General features: G+C 42.5%; 1 protein-coding gene across 6 annotated transcripts in view; it reads right to left on the bottom strand.

The window, feature by feature from the left end:
- lypd6b (LY6/PLAUR domain containing 6B) overlaps positions 1-15,680 on the bottom strand; it is a 259,391-nt gene that overhangs the window by 191,420 nt on the left and 52,291 nt on the right. Inside the window, exon 1 of one of the 6 annotated variants that reach the window (XM_059970285.1) lies at positions 14,460-14,939. The exons of the other annotated variants lie outside the window; for them this stretch is intronic. The gene's annotated coding sequence lies outside the window, so the exon portion shown is untranslated. Of the gene's footprint in view, positions 1-14,459; positions 14,940-15,680 lie in introns of those variants that run through there. 6 annotated transcript variants of the gene reach the window in all.

Genomic DNA, 15,680 nt, shown 5'->3' with positions numbered 1-15,680 from the left:
TAGGGTCCTATTTGTTGTATTAATTTCTTTCCTCCCACAAATGCTGCTTGATTCATGGAGTTCCTCTAGCACACTGATGTTCCAGATTGCTGCATCTAGTGACTCTACTGTACCGTTCTATGTGCTGTGCTTTATATTCCACATTAACCAAGAATCAATTTTACAATCATTTGTTCCAAATTTCAATTAATATCAACCAAAAATTATCTCAAGTTCCTGCTTGTCAGACATTCATACATCCTTAAGCCAGGGGTTCCCAACAGTTTTTTTTATGCCATGAACCTCTACAATTAACCAACGTTCCATGGACCACAAGTTGAGAACCTCTGCCTTAGACTATTGATTGAACAGATTAGGGCTTTATTCCTTGAAGCATAGGAGAGTGAGGAAGATTTGATACAGTGATACAAAATTATAAAAGGTATAGATAGGGTAAATGCAAGCAGGCTTTTTCCACTGAGCTGGATGTGAATAGAGCTGGAGGTTATGGGTTAAGGGTGAAAGGTGAAATATTTAAGGGGAACTGCGGGAAAACTTCTTCAGTCAAAAGGTGGTGCGATTGTGAAATGAGCTGCCAGCTGAAGTAGCAGACATGGGTTTGACTGCGTTATTTGAGAGAGATTTGAATTAGTACATGAACAGGAGGGATGAAGGACTTTGGTCCAGGTGTGGGTCAATGGGACTAAACAGAATAACAGTTTGGTACAGGCTAGATGGGCCAATATCTGTACTGTAGTGCTCTGTGACTACATTGTATGATATAGAAGGCCAACTATATACCGGCTCAGAGCAACCTATTTTATGTAACCCATTCTGGTCAGTGGCCAATTAACCCATCAGCATGACTTTTATCGGCTATTTTTGGAGAAATCGAGAGCAGCTGGAGGAAATCCATGTAATCAGGGAGGATGTGGAAACTCCACACAGACAGCACGAGAGCTCATGATTGGACTTGGGTTGTGAGGGGAGAGGCGCAGCACTTCCACTCTGCTGCCCTGGTTCACAACACCAGGCGCCCTGCTGGGCCGCGCAAATGGGAAAGGTCTGCAGTGGACCTTGCTTATGGGGAAGGGCAAAAACACAAGCAGCTGGGACACGTACTGTAGCCATGAAGGGAAGAGGAAAGTTTTCCCCATTCCGATGGCCTTCTCGCCCCTACTCCACCTTCATAACCTACCCATCAACTCTGGTTCCCCTCCCCTCCACCCTTTACCCCCTCCAGCTATCATAGGATGATCCTCAATCCTCAATCCTCATAGAGGGAGCAGAAATGGAGAGAGTGAGCAGCTTCAAGTTCCACGATGTCAAGATCTCTGAGGATCCCAACATATTGATGTAGTCATAAAGAAGGCAAGACAAGGGCTATACATTACTAGGAGTTTGACATGTCAACAAGTACACTGAAAAACTTCTATAGTTGTACCATGGAGAGCATTCTGACAGGCTGTATCACTGTCTGGTATGGAGGGGCTACTGCACAGGACTGAAAGAAGCTGCAGAAGGTTGTAAATCTAGTCAGCTCCATCTTGGGCACGAGCCTACAAAGTACCCAGGGAATCTTTAGAAAGTGGTGTCTCAGAATGGCAGCGTCCCTTATTAAGGACCTCCAGCACCCAGGGCATGTCCTTTTCTCACTGTTACCATCAGGTAGGAGGTACAGAAGCCTGAAGGCACACACTCAGCGATTCAGGAACAGCTTCTTCCCCTCTGCCATCTGATTCCTAAATGGACATTGAAGCTTTGGACACGACCTCACTTTTTTAATATACAGTATTTCTGTTTTAGCACATTTTTAAAAATCTATTCAATATACATAATTGATTTACTTTTTAAACTTATTATTATGTTTGATTTTATTTATTATTATTATTTTCTCTCTCTGCTAGATTATGTATTGCATCCAGCTGGTGCTGCTAAGTTAACAAGTTTCACAACACATGCCGATGATAATAAACTTGATTCTGATTCTGATTCTAAGACATAGACATAGAATTAGGCCATTTAAGAAATTGAGCCTGCTGCAACATTCAATTATGGCTGACTTATTTTCTCTCAACCCCATTCCCCTGACTTCTCCCCATAGCCGTTGACGTCCTTACCAATCAAGAACCTGTCAATCTCCACTTTAAACGTGCTCCACCGCCATCTGTGGCAATGAATTCCACAGATTCACCACTGTCTGGCTGAAGAAATTCCTCCTCATTTCTGTTCTAAAGGGATGTTCCATTCTTTTGAGGCTATGCCCTCTGGTCCTAGACTCTCCCACTATGCAAAGCGTCCAATCCACATCCACTCTATTATTATGCCTACTGGGACACAGGCCACCGACAGCTGCTCGCCAGAGTCCTCTGTCATGGACCAATCTTTGAGGTTATCCCCAGGTGTAGCTCACCTTCAAGTTCGCAGCTCCAGGTATTGGGCCTGTGGCTTGCATGTACTGGGAGCTTTCCACACAACTTTACATGTCTTCCAGGCAGACATCCTTCCTCTCCCAGGGATGAGGTCACTGGAGCTTCTGATGGTGTTTCTGTAGCTCTGGGTTTTTACAAGAATGGGTTGCTAGCCCCATGCAGAACCCTCCTCCTTTCACAGACATGCTTGGGACCGTCCATGGCAGAATTCCACTCTATCAAGGTCTTATCAATATTCAGTAGGTTTCAGTGAGATCCCTCCCTCATTTCAAAACTCCCAGCTTCTCACAACATCCCCATCCACCATCCACCCAGCTCCCCCCTCACCTGGTCACAGCGATCACCCGTCAGCATGTACAACCTCCCACCCCACACCTTTTCATTCTGGCTTCTGCCCCCTTCCTTCTCAGGCCCGATGAAGGGTCTCAGCACAAGGAAAATGTCAACTGTAAACTTCTTCCCGTAGACGCTGCCTGACCTGCTGAGTTTCTCTAGCATTATTTTGTGCGTTGCTCTGGCTTCCCAGCACCTGCAGAGTGTCTTATGCTGCAAATTGGAAACATTCCCAATAGCAAAAAACACAATAGAGGAGCTCTATAATACAGGACTGCTCTGTTTATTTTTGCAGAATCATTGAAATTCACAGACATCGGAAACTATTGAGTCCAACATGTCTGTACTGGTCAAAACTGCTCTTAATTCATTAATTTACTTTTAATCAGAAGTAAGTTTTGTTTTTATATAAACCCAGCTGAAGTCATCGCAAAACACTTTACAGGTAATAAAGCATTAGGTATAGTCACACCTTTGTAGGAAATGCAGAAGCCAGGTTTCACAAACAGTTTGAATCAGAGAAAAGTCCAGCACAGAAACAAGCCCTTCAGCCCATCTGATCTGTGCTGAACCATTTAAAGTGTTTACTCCCATTGACCTGCACCAGGATTATAGTTCTCCATACCCTACCATCTATGTACCTACCCAAACATCTCTCAAACTTTGAAATCAAGCTTGCATGAAGCACTTGTGCCGGTAGCTCATCCCACATTCTCACCACCCTCTCAATGAAGATGTTTCCCCTCATGTTGTACACCTCTATCAAATTACCTCTCAATCTTCTGCGATCCAAGGAATAATGTCCTAGCCTGTTCCATCTTTCCTTATAACTCATGTTCTTCAGACCCGGCAACATACTTGTAAATTTTCTCTGTACACTTTCAACTTTATTCATATCTTTCTTGTAGGTAAGTGACCAAAACTGCACACAATACTCTGAATACTCATCAATGTCTTATACAACTTCAACATGTTCTTCTTCTTCTTCATGTTAGGCAGTAACTTTGTGTCAACAATCAGGATACTTCGAGAAGAATACTGAGGTCATTCATGAAGCCAGAGTAGGGACTGCTGATTCTTCCTGGCTTGGGCCAGGAAGTGTCTGATGAGCTGGGTGAGATGTGCATTGTTTCCACCATTTATACAGGCTTCTGTGCGTATCCAGTGCATGATACTTGGTTCCCAGTCCCGACACAAAATGCTCCTTCTGCACTTTGAATGGTTACAAGCCAGAGATTATTATGAGAATGCTTCAGATTTCAAGAAGGCTTTGGATAAATCCTTGAAGCTTTTCCTGTCTTCCTAGTAAACTCTTAGTCAGAGAGTTGTCGAGCACAGAAACAGTTCCTTCAGTCCATATAGGCCACACCAATCTGTTTTTTTGTTTAGTTCCTTCTATCTGCACTTGGACCATAGCCTCTCATCCACGTACCTATCCAAACTTCTCTTGTGATTGACCCCGCATCCACCACTTCCATTGACAGCGCGTTCAACACTTGCACCAACTTCTGAGTGAAGAAGTTCCTCTTCAGGTTCCCCTTAAGAATTTCACCTTTCACCTTAATCCTGTGACCTCCAGTTCTAATCTCACCCTAAAGCACAGGAGCTTGGCCTTATCTATACCCCACATAATCTTGCATACCCCTACAACAATTCCCCTCATTCTCATAAATGGTCCTCAAGTCCCAGTAACATCTTAATAAACTTTCTCTGCACTATTTCAAACTTATTGCTAACTTTCCTATAAGTAGGTGACCAGAACTGCACACAGTACACAAATTCAGTCTCACAACTTCAATATAACATCCCAATTCCTGTACTCAGTGCTTTAATATATGAAAGCCAAATAAGCTAAAAGCTCTCTTTTCAACCCCATTTACCCATGATGCAACCTTCAGGGAATTATGGATCTATATTTCCTGATCCATTTGTTCTCCTGCACACTTCTGAGCTCTACCATTACTGTGTGAGTCTTACACCGGCTTGTCCTCCCAAAGAGAACCGCCTCACAGTTCTCTGCATTAAATTCCATCTGCCATTTTCACCCATCTTCCCAGAAAGTCAAGACCCCACTTCAAGTTTTGATAGCATTTCTCACTGTCCACTACACCCTGAAACTTGATATTGTCTGCAAATTTATCACATTATCATCTAATTCATTAACATACAGTAAAGATAAACAATTAAATTCTATTAGACTTATATCCTATTCTATTAGTTCTTAATTCAACAAGTTCCTATTAAATCTTTGCCACTCATCTAAATCCTATGCCTTCTCGTTCTTGATTCCCCAGCGCTGGGGAATTGGCTTTATCGATGCCCCTCATGATTTTAAACATTACTGTAAGATAACCCGCCAATCTCCTACACTCCATTGAAGAATATCCCAACCTGTTCAACCTTTCTCCATAACTCAGTCCTTCAATAACTGGAACATCTTCAAAAGCTCCTCTGCACTCTTTCCAGGTTAATGTTATCCTTCTTACATGCTGTTTGAAGGTTATTTAAAATTAATTGCATTTCATTGGTTGGCCATTTTCTGCCGAAAAATAGAATAACTCCACTCACCTTCATGGTGGATATATCTGCACAGCTCTTGATTAAGATAAGATCGAGGGATATATGCTCAGTGACCACTTTATTAGGTAGACTGTTTGTTAATGCAAGTATCTAATCAGCCAATCACGTGGCAGCAACTTAATGCATAAAAGCATGCAGACATTATCAAGAGGTTCAGCTGTTGTTCAGACCAAACATTAGAATGGGGAAGAAATATGATCTAAGTGACTTTGACTGCGGAAGGATTGTTGGTGCCAGACGGGATGGGTTTGAGTATCTCGGAAACAGTTGATTTCCTGGAATCTTCATACACAACAGTCTCTAAAGTTTACAGAGGATGCCACGAAAAACAAAAAATAATCCAGTGAGCGGCAAGCTCAGTGGGCAAAAATGTCTTATTAATGAGAGAGGTCAGAGGAGAATAGTCAGACTGATTCAAGTTGACAGGAAGGTGACAGTAAACACGCATTACAACAGTAGTGGACAGAACAGCATCTCTGAATGCATAACAAGTTGAATCTTTAAGTGTTTTGGGCTACAGTATCAGAAGACCACGAACATACCTAGCGGTAACTTTATTAGGACAGGAATGCAGAGTTGAAGTTACAATGAGATTAGTCATGATCTTTTCGAATGGCGGAACAGGCTTGCGGAAGTAATTAGCCTTACTTCTGCTCACAGGTCCTGTGCTTGTACGTTTATATAGTTGTATTTTCTCAGCTTCCACCTTTAGCTGCACACATGCACGGTTGAGAAGTAGCTATCATTTTCAAAGGGTAATGACCATTAACGGCAACTGATATGCTGCCACCCATTCTCTCACATTAAGCAATTTCTAGAGAGACAATTTCTAGACACCTTTAGCAGTATCTTACTTTTCACAGCAAAAAGGTGAAAGCAAAAGCATTTTCTTAATCAACATCTGAATCTACAAAAAAATAAGCAATATTACAAGATGTGATATTATTTCTATACACTCTAATTATTCAATGATACATATAATAACTGTATATTCATTTCCATAGATGCTGCTTGACTTGCTGAGTTCCTCCAACATTTTGTGCAATTTGCACTGGATTCCCAACATTTGCAGAATCCCTTCTGTTTAAGAATTATTCTGTAGTGTTTAAAATCAGCTAAACTTCCAAAGAATATTTAACACAAGATGAGCAACAACATCAAATGAGAAAAGCAACTGAACTGCACTGGAATCTTCAATCTTATACATACTAGTTCGAACTGGAGTTATTTTCTACCATTGCCTTGTCTTTGATTATAGAAGATCGGCAGTGGTTCTACCCCACAGTTACGGACATGCCTAAATACAGTAGGCACACACTAGACACAACATTAGGGTGATTCTGCCTCACCTGGTTAACTACTTTTTCAAAATTTAAGCCTAGGGCTTCAGTTCCATGCAATAAACTGTACAAAACATGTTGCTGCATATCTGTGCTCCTCTGGTAAAACAAGAAATAGTTTGCTTAATCGCTGTTTTTACTGAAAGTGCATCTATGGATAATTTACCATCAATGACCATCAAAGAGACCACCCTACCATCATCAGGTTCCTGAAGCAGCGTGTGTAAGGCCAGAGGAAGTTAAGGCATTGATGTCAACTCTGAACTGATTCCACAATCTACACAGCACACACAAAATGCTGGAGGAACTCAACAGGTCAGGCAGCATCTATGGAAATGAATAAATGGTCAACATTTCAGGCCGAGACCCTTCTTTGCACTGGAAAGGAAGGGGGAAGATGCCAGAATAAAAAAGTGGGGGGTGGGGAAGGAGGATATCTTGGAGATGATAGGTGAAGCCACGTGGGTAGGAAGGGTAAAGGGCTGGAGAGGAAGGAATCTGATAGGAACGAGTCTAGGTGAGTTGAAGAACAGCAGAGATCAGAGGGGGAGCAGTGCAGTGAGGACCGTCAAAGAGAAGATTTTAAACTTCTTCAGGTTAAGCATCCCTTGTAGAGATTTCACAGAGAAGCTGCACATTATAAACACAAGAATGTCTGCAGATGCTGGAAATCCAAAGCAACACACACAAAATGCTGGAGGAACTCTGCAGGTCAGGCAGCATCTATGGATATTTCAGGCCTAGAGTCTGAGATCCTTCTTCAGGACAGGAAAGGAAGGGGGAAAACCACAGAATTAAAAGGTGTTGGTGGGGGGAGGAGAAGGATGATAGATAGAAGGTGATAGGTGAAGCTGGGCCCAGGACAGATCCTCCAATTAGCCCAAAACCTGATCCGTCATAACATGCCCCAACATCTTCCCAATCTCTGAAGTCAGGCCATCTGGACTATAATTTCCTGTATTCAGCCTCCCTCCCTTAAGGAAAAGAGTAGCATTTGCAATTTTCCAGTCCTCTGGAACCATTCCAGAATCTTGAGATTCTTAAAATATCACTACAAATGTTTCAACAATCTTTTCAACTACCTGATTCAGAATTCTGAGGTACATTCTATCTGGTCCAGGTGACTTATCTACCTTCAAACTTTTCAGCTTACCAAGCACCCTCTCCTTAGTTAAGAGCGACTACTCACTTCTGCCTTGCTTGCATTTGAATTTATGACCTATTTTGCCCAATAACATAAACAATGTATACAATATGTGCACACAATTTAAACAGAAGACATTTATTTCCTGTAAAAAGATATTGTGGCTTGAATTGTCAAACTTGCTGTTCATTAATTCCAAGATGTCAAACCAATTATCAAGAGCTATGAATAACTTTGTCAGATAAGGAGGTGGCTAGAAGCAACTGGTATAACTATTACAGTTTTCCCCATATTACCAGACTGTCATGAGAATCTCAGGGGTGAATTTATCCAAAGATATTCATTATGTTGGCAGCCTCAGGCACCAACGTTGTCACTCACTGAAATAGCCATTATTCTTCTTTAAGCTGTCTGGAATCTTTTTGACTTGTACCGACAAATCTTTCAGGAGTCAATTCATCACCAATTGTTTTTATAATGCTGGTGTTCGTCAGGTACCACAAAATAAATGGGCAGAATATTCAGCAAAGGGAGCCAGGAATAGGCAGTTTGATGGCACAATTGTTGGTGCACGATGGAAAATCGCTTGTGTTCAAGTAAGACATGCCTGGACTCTTTCAATTTTGTGTTTTATATTCTGTGTTTTTCACTCGTATTTTTTCTTTTTTGCCATTTGCACAATTTGTTTTTTTATGTGCATGGGAGCGCTTGATGTTTTTTCATTGGATGGGTTACATGGTTATCTTTGTTTTGTGGGCGTCTGGGAGAAGACGAATGTCAGGGTTGCATGATGATCATGAATATACTTTGAATCTTTAAAAATTTAATTTACTATAAGGAAAAAAGTCATCATAAACGAGGAACATGCAGGTACATAAGCAATTTGCAAGGGGGACAACTTTGTCTTCAACCAGACAGTAATGGTGTGAATTTCTTTACATTTAAAGGAAAATTCCAGCAATAAATCACTATACAAACAATATGCATTCAAACATAAAACAGATTGACCATCCTGTTAGAGTGATTTCTGGGTTTAAGACATTTACATTTAGCAAATGACTTTGGCTACCAGTCTTCTGTTCTTTGACAATGTACTGTGGATTTAATTTGGAACAATGGATTCCTAGAAGCTGTGAATCCCAGTCCAGACGCTGTTGGCGTCTGTGGGATGGATGCGACTCTGAAGGTGTGAAGTTTATATGTAGCTTCAAAAGAAAGCATTGTCTACACTTTGTAAATATGGAATTGTCCTTTGAGTTTAGCAAATAAATATTGAGCCCCATGTTGAGCCAGCAGACCTCTCCCCCGAAAGCATCTCTATATGATGCCTGCTCTACAGGCAGTCCCTGGGTTATGAATGAGTTCCGTTCCTGAGTCCGTCTTTAAGTCACATTTGTACACAAGTCAGAACAGGTACATCTGGTTTTATTTAGTGTCAGTTAGTCAAACCTTTGTCTTAGTATATAGTACATATTTTACCTTTCTATGCATAAAAAACACTTAAGAAACATATGTATTTCAATGATTAAATCAGTGCTTTGCTTAGTAATAATTGTAGCTTTCATCGGGGCACGGCCTTTCACATGCTCCATTACTCTAATTTTATCCTTTAAAATTGTTCCAATCGTTGACTGACTGTAGCCTAACGCTTTTCCAATGACTAATGGCATTTCACCTCTTTCTGATCGCTTTATTATTTCCACTTTATTTTCAATCATAATCGTTTTCCGTCAATGGAACAGAAACACTGCAGATTCAGCAGCAGCCGCTGGCAGTGAGTCCTGAGCTCCCCCAGGTCCTAAAGTCTACCCGCACTGAGACAGGTTAAATGGGACAAGTGGGGGCGGTGCTGACTGAAAAAGAGGCATTAGGGTGACTCTTGCTAAGAAAAATTTAGGCCAAATACAAAGTTACACACTCAACACAGTGTCAACGGCAATGACAAAATGGCAGATGGGGTCGTCATCCTAGAAGACCAGAACCCTAGAACACCTCAGCCCTCGATGTTGTGCCGACCCATATATTCCTTAAAAAAAGTACTAAACCCACACTACCCCATAACCCTCTATTTTTCTTTCATCCATGTGCCTGTCCAAGAGGCTCTTAAATATCCCTAATGTTTTAGCCTCCACCACCATCCCTGGCAAGTCGTTCCAGGCACCCACAACCCTCTGTGTAAAAAACTTACGCCTGATGTCTCCCCTAAACTTCCTTCCCTTAACTTTGTACATATGCCCTCTGGTGTTCGCTATTCATGCCCTTCAGAAACAGGTACTGGCTAACCACCCTATCTATGCCTCTCATAATCATGTAGACCTCTATCAAGTCCCTTCTCATCCTCCTATGTTCCAAAGAGAAAAATCCCAGCTCTGCTAACCTTGCCTCATAAGACTTGTTTTCCAATCCAGGCAACATCCTGGTAAATCTCCTCTGCAACCTTTCCACAGCTTCCACATCCTTCCTATAATGAGGTGACCAGAACTGAACACAATACTCTAAGTGCGGTCTCACCAGAGATTTGTAGAGTTGCAACATGACCTCTCTACTCTTGAACTCAATCCCCCTATTAATGAAGCTTAGCATCCCATAGGCCTTCCTAACTATCCTATCAACCTGTGCAGTGACCTTGAGGGATGTATGTTCATCCAAACTCTTAAGCAACTGACCATTAACCCTGTACTCAATCTTCTGGTTTGTTCTTTCAAAATGCATCACCTCACACTTATCCAGATTGAACTCCATCTGCCACATTTCTGCCCAATTCTGCATCCTCTTGTAAACTTTGACAACCTACAGCTCCATCCACAACTCCTCCAAATCTTCGTGTCATCTGCAAACTTACTCAACCATCCTTCCGCCTCTTCATCCAGGTCAGTTATAAAAATCACAAAGAGCAGGGGTCCCAGGACAAATCCTTGCAGCTCTCCACTAGTCACCGACCTCCAGGCAGAATACTTTCCTTCCACTACTACCCTCTGCTTTCTTCCTATAAGCCAATTTTTTATCCAAACAGCCAAGGTTCCTCTGATCCCACGCCTGATGACTTTCTGGATGAGTCTCTTGTGGAGGAGACTGAAAATGGCAGTCTGCGTCGTGATCCGACTTAAAATGGTGGACAACGTTCTCCTTCCTTTGTTCGTAAGTACCAGTTGTTCGTTTGTAACTCGGGGACTGCCTGTACCTTGTTTTGTCAAATAAAGAAGCTGCTTTGTATCTACCAGTAACTCTCTCCAGTGATTTCATTCACGCAACAACACATCCTAACGTCAAAAAAGAAATATGTTGACAAATGTATTATATAATTAGGTGAGTAAGAAATGATTTGGAGATTTTGTTTGTTATTGAGGAAGCAGTGCAATCTCTCTGGAGTGCAGCAAGTGAACAAAAATAAGGAAGTTAACTGCTAATGACCTGTCAGCAGAAATGAGTAAATACGGAAATATAGAAAATTTATGACACAGAAGGAAGCTGTTTATCCCACTGTAGTTTGCACCAGTTAAGCAAAGGGATAACTGGCTTGTTCCCATCTTCCCACACTCTGTAACCATAAAGATCGCTGTAATTCAAGTATACATCCCAGTTTCTTTTAAACGTGCATGTTTCTGCCTCTACCATCCTTATAAACTGTAAATTTCATTCCCCTAGCACCTTCTGAGTCATAACCTTTTTGCATCATTCCTCTAGCCCAGGGGGTCCCAACCTTTCTTATGCCATGGACTCCTGACATTAACAAGAGGGTCTGTGGACCCCAGGTTGGGAACCCCTGCTTTAGTCCTACCAATTTCTTAAATCTCTTCCCCCTGATTTTTGACAACTCTGCTAATCAAAGTGTACCCTCATTATTTTCTACACCTCAGTTAAGTCATACAAATGTCACCAATATCTTTTCTCTTATTGGCCCTTTCTATTGTCTATCGTATTTGACAATGACAGTCAGATTTGAGCATTTCTTCTTCGATGATGTGAAACACACTTCTAAAAACTCTCTGACACAGGTTTCTTCATTCATTTCACATTGCATCAGAAAAGCTGTTGCTCTGGGGCAGTTCCACTCTCTTGACCTTGTAAGTCCGGGTGCAGCGGTACAAGCAGTTGTCACAAGGGCAGTCTTCCTTGGTTGCAGTGGCTGACCATGACATCTTCTCTGCCCTGTCATGGCCTTTGCTCTCCATAAAGTGTTGCAGAACCACCTTTCTGGCTGTTGGGTCTGTTGATCTCATCCACCCAGTCCGCTGGAGCCAACTTCACATGCTAGGACAAGCATGTCCCTATCTCAGTGGGGTATGAGGCCCCCCCCCCCCAGCTACCTTCACCTGGTTTAGCCCACCTGTCACCACTATCACGTGCAAGCAGCTACTCAGAGCCACAGGTGAGATCTTAGTGTTGAGTGGAGATCTTAGGCAAGTGAGCTACCTCAGAATGGACATGACAAGCCCCTTCACCATACATCCTTCCTATTACTTCATCAAAAATGTCATCAAGTCTATTTCATTCAATTTGCCTTTATCAATATCCTCAATCAACCCACACTTGTCACAGTGACTGCTAACCCTGTTCCTGATTATAGTTATAGAACTTCTTTCACCACCAAAGCTAGTCTGTAGCAACCAACCAGAAACATCACCAAAACTTACTGTGCTTCCATTTCCAGCCTTGTATTCACTTGTCTATCTTTTCTCCCACCATAGTATGTGAAGTATAACCAGGTGCACCCTATCTAAGGACTTTGGCATAGAGGTAGCATAAACTTTCTTCTCGTGTTCTTGACCTCTAGATCAGTGTTTGTCAAACCCAACACTGTGATGTGGAATACGGACAATGAGTTGCTTGGTTGCATAGAAAAAAAGTGACAAAAATGCTTCTGTTACAGTAAAGAAAGCCCGTGGATCTGTGGCAGGTGAGAAAAGATGGAGTGTAATATATCCATCAATCTGTGGAGCAATGCCCAGGCTTTTAGCAGTGTGCATTCTTAACTAATAATAAAGTACAGAATAAAAATATACACAATAATAATTTACCAATGTGCAATAATAATGCACAAAATAATAAAACAGAGACTACTGTACTATGACGTGTGTTCTCCCATCACACAGAGATGTTGTATCTGCTTTTTGCATTTGCTAGGAAAGGTTTTCTGTAACAATCCTCGTGACAGCGGAGCTGAGTGACCCTGTTGGAAAGGTACTCCGCTGCTTATTCAGTAGGTCATGGAGAAGATGTGCCAGATTGTCCATAATGGATAACAGTTTGTTTAGTGACCTCCTCTCCACCACTAATTCAAAAGAGTCCCGACTGTAGCCGAAGATGAATCCAGCCTTTTTGGATGACTTTATTTAGTCTCTCTGCATTATCAGCACCGATGCTGCCCCCCCCCCCCCAACAAAAAGTAGCAAAGATTCCACTCGCTACAACAGACTGATAGAAGATCTCCACCATCCTGGTGCACACACTGAAGGATCTCAGCTTTTCCTGAGAGAATACCATCTGCTCATCCTCTTCTTGTAAACATCCTTGCTGCTGATTTTCCAGTCAAGTCTGTTGTCAAGGTATCTGTACTTCTCCACCACCACAGCCTCTTTTCCCAGAAAGGTACAAGACTTGTCACAGTCCTCTTCCTCCTAAAATCAATCACCATCTCCCTGGTTTTGGCCACATTCGGGTGATTCCTCCCACACTACTCCACAAACTTGTCCACCAGTCCTCTGTACTCCAACTCCTGCCCATCTCTGATACACCCAACCACCGCAGAGTCATCAGAGAACTCCAGCAAGTGGCAAGATTCAGCTGTACTGAAAGTCTAAGGAGCACAGTGTGAACAGAAATGGAGACTACTGAAATTGATTTTTTTTTACTAAAATCCATTAGTTTCATGGCTATCAGCACCCAGGCCAGCTTTCTTCTTACAATGACAGATTTTATTTAAGTAAGCTCCCTAGCTTTTAAACCATTTAACTGGACAGAGACCAAGGATTCTGAAATTCACCTTTATATTAAAGCTAGGTGCTTACTCTGCTCCATCCACAAGACCACAGAACATTGACACATTTTATTTCAGATGTCCCAACTCTAGACCCAGTTAAATGAATAAGAAGAAACAGCTGCCACAGAACAGCAAGTAAGTTATTTTCATTGCTTTTATGTGCATTAGAGTATATATTTTATTTTTTTTTAACATTGTTGGTACCTATGGTCATGGTTTTATTATTTAAGTGATGTCAAAGTGATTCTTGGGGCTGAACAACACATTCACTAAGAGAGGCTGTCAACTGCACGGTGTTCCTCAAACACCCGAAAGCACACAGAAGAAACAGTAGGACTCAAGGCTGATGATCTGTGGTCTTGAATACCTTGCCAGCCAGAAGAAGATTCAGCCATTTCACAACCCTCACATCAAATCCTGCTTTCACTTCTCTCCACCTTTGCCATTTCATCCTGGCTTCCTATCCCAAGTGCCTCCAAGGTAAAATTTTCCTGCTCACAGTTTAAATCCCTTTATGGATTTGCCCCACCACCTAAAACATCACCAAAAGTCTTAATTCTTCCCTGTCCAGCGTTTTGTCGAGTTGCTCATCAATTTCCTCACTCCATTATGTAGCTTCACCTTAGAAACAGTCCTTAATCCAGGTAAACCATTAGGAAAAGTTCACCCACCTTTGCCACACAATGCGATTCAATTAGACTGTGCCGCGCTGATCTCCGGTCTCTGCTCGTTATGCCCCTGGCGTTTAAGACAGCAATGAGGGTCTGCCATCTCTGTCTGTCCTTGTCCATTTTCTCTGTTGTGTGCCCAGGTGTGATTCAGGGTTCTCATTTCTGCCTCTCCAGTACAGTTCTCACATGTTTCCACCACATTTCAGGGGTTTAGTGGAGTGCTGTTTTGATCATGGGAGTTGGCCTCTCTTCCCATCACATATCCAATCCACCTCCAAATATGCCACACTACCTGCCTGTTTATTGAAAATTTCCTTCAGAAAAAGACCAGCAGGCAATGGTCGACAAAGGACATCCTGCAGGCCCTGTGAGATGGCTTCCTGAGTCGATTGCCAAAGCCACTTGGCACCAGATTCCACCCCCAGATGCAACAAGGTTTTTGCTTGTTAAGAGGGAGGACCTTCCTTCACAGTCGGAGCATCACTCCCATTGCACACTGCCATCATAATGGCTGCCGTGAGGTTAAGACTGCTTTGTAGATGATGCATTTGCCAAGAAGATCTGGAAAGGGATGGAAGGGTCCTCCACAGGATTCATCCCAAGCAGCTGAGTAACAATCCCCGGGTAGTTCCTGGAGCTGCATACAAATACAAACATTAACTGCAGTGGGAAGGTCATCAAAGTGATGAAAAAAGCACTTTGATCTGCCCTAAACTCATTGGTTCTCCTGTGCAATGAGATATCCATATGGGAGTGCTGTTCACAGTGCTGTTCACTGAGCCTTCCATTGGCCAGGGTCAACCATGGATATTGTTATCTATATGTTACACAAGTCAGTATGCAAGCCAGGGCAGTACAATATGGAGCCCAAGCAGCAAGCTCCCCCTCTCCACAAAGCTGATGAATCCAAAGAAACGCCAGAGACCAATACAGATTGGCACCAGCAGCGTCACAGGAGTTGACGGTCTGCAGAGAACTCAATGTAGGGACTCCAGCTCCAGATTTTCCCTCAGGGTTTACTCCCGAAGCCTTCCCCAAGAGGGGTATAGCTGTGAGGCAGCAGAGGCTTGAGATCAGAGTTTTCCTTCTCCTAGATGAGCTGCCAACCCCTTGATGAGTCCCCATCTGCCTGAAGCAACTGGTTTTAAGATGCCAGTAACCCACCTTTACCCCTTCTCTCAATAGAAGTGGATCCACGGGGCTTAGTAGCTAAGCCACACA

This window comes from Hypanus sabinus, chromosome 5 (assembly GCF_030144855.1).
Source record: "Hypanus sabinus isolate sHypSab1 chromosome 5, sHypSab1.hap1, whole genome shotgun sequence".
In the NCBI taxonomy this organism is placed as follows: Eukaryota; Metazoa; Chordata; class Chondrichthyes; order Myliobatiformes; family Dasyatidae; genus Hypanus; species Hypanus sabinus.
Note: the sequence above shows the minus strand (reverse complement) of the source record. Positions and strands in the feature narration are given on the sequence as shown.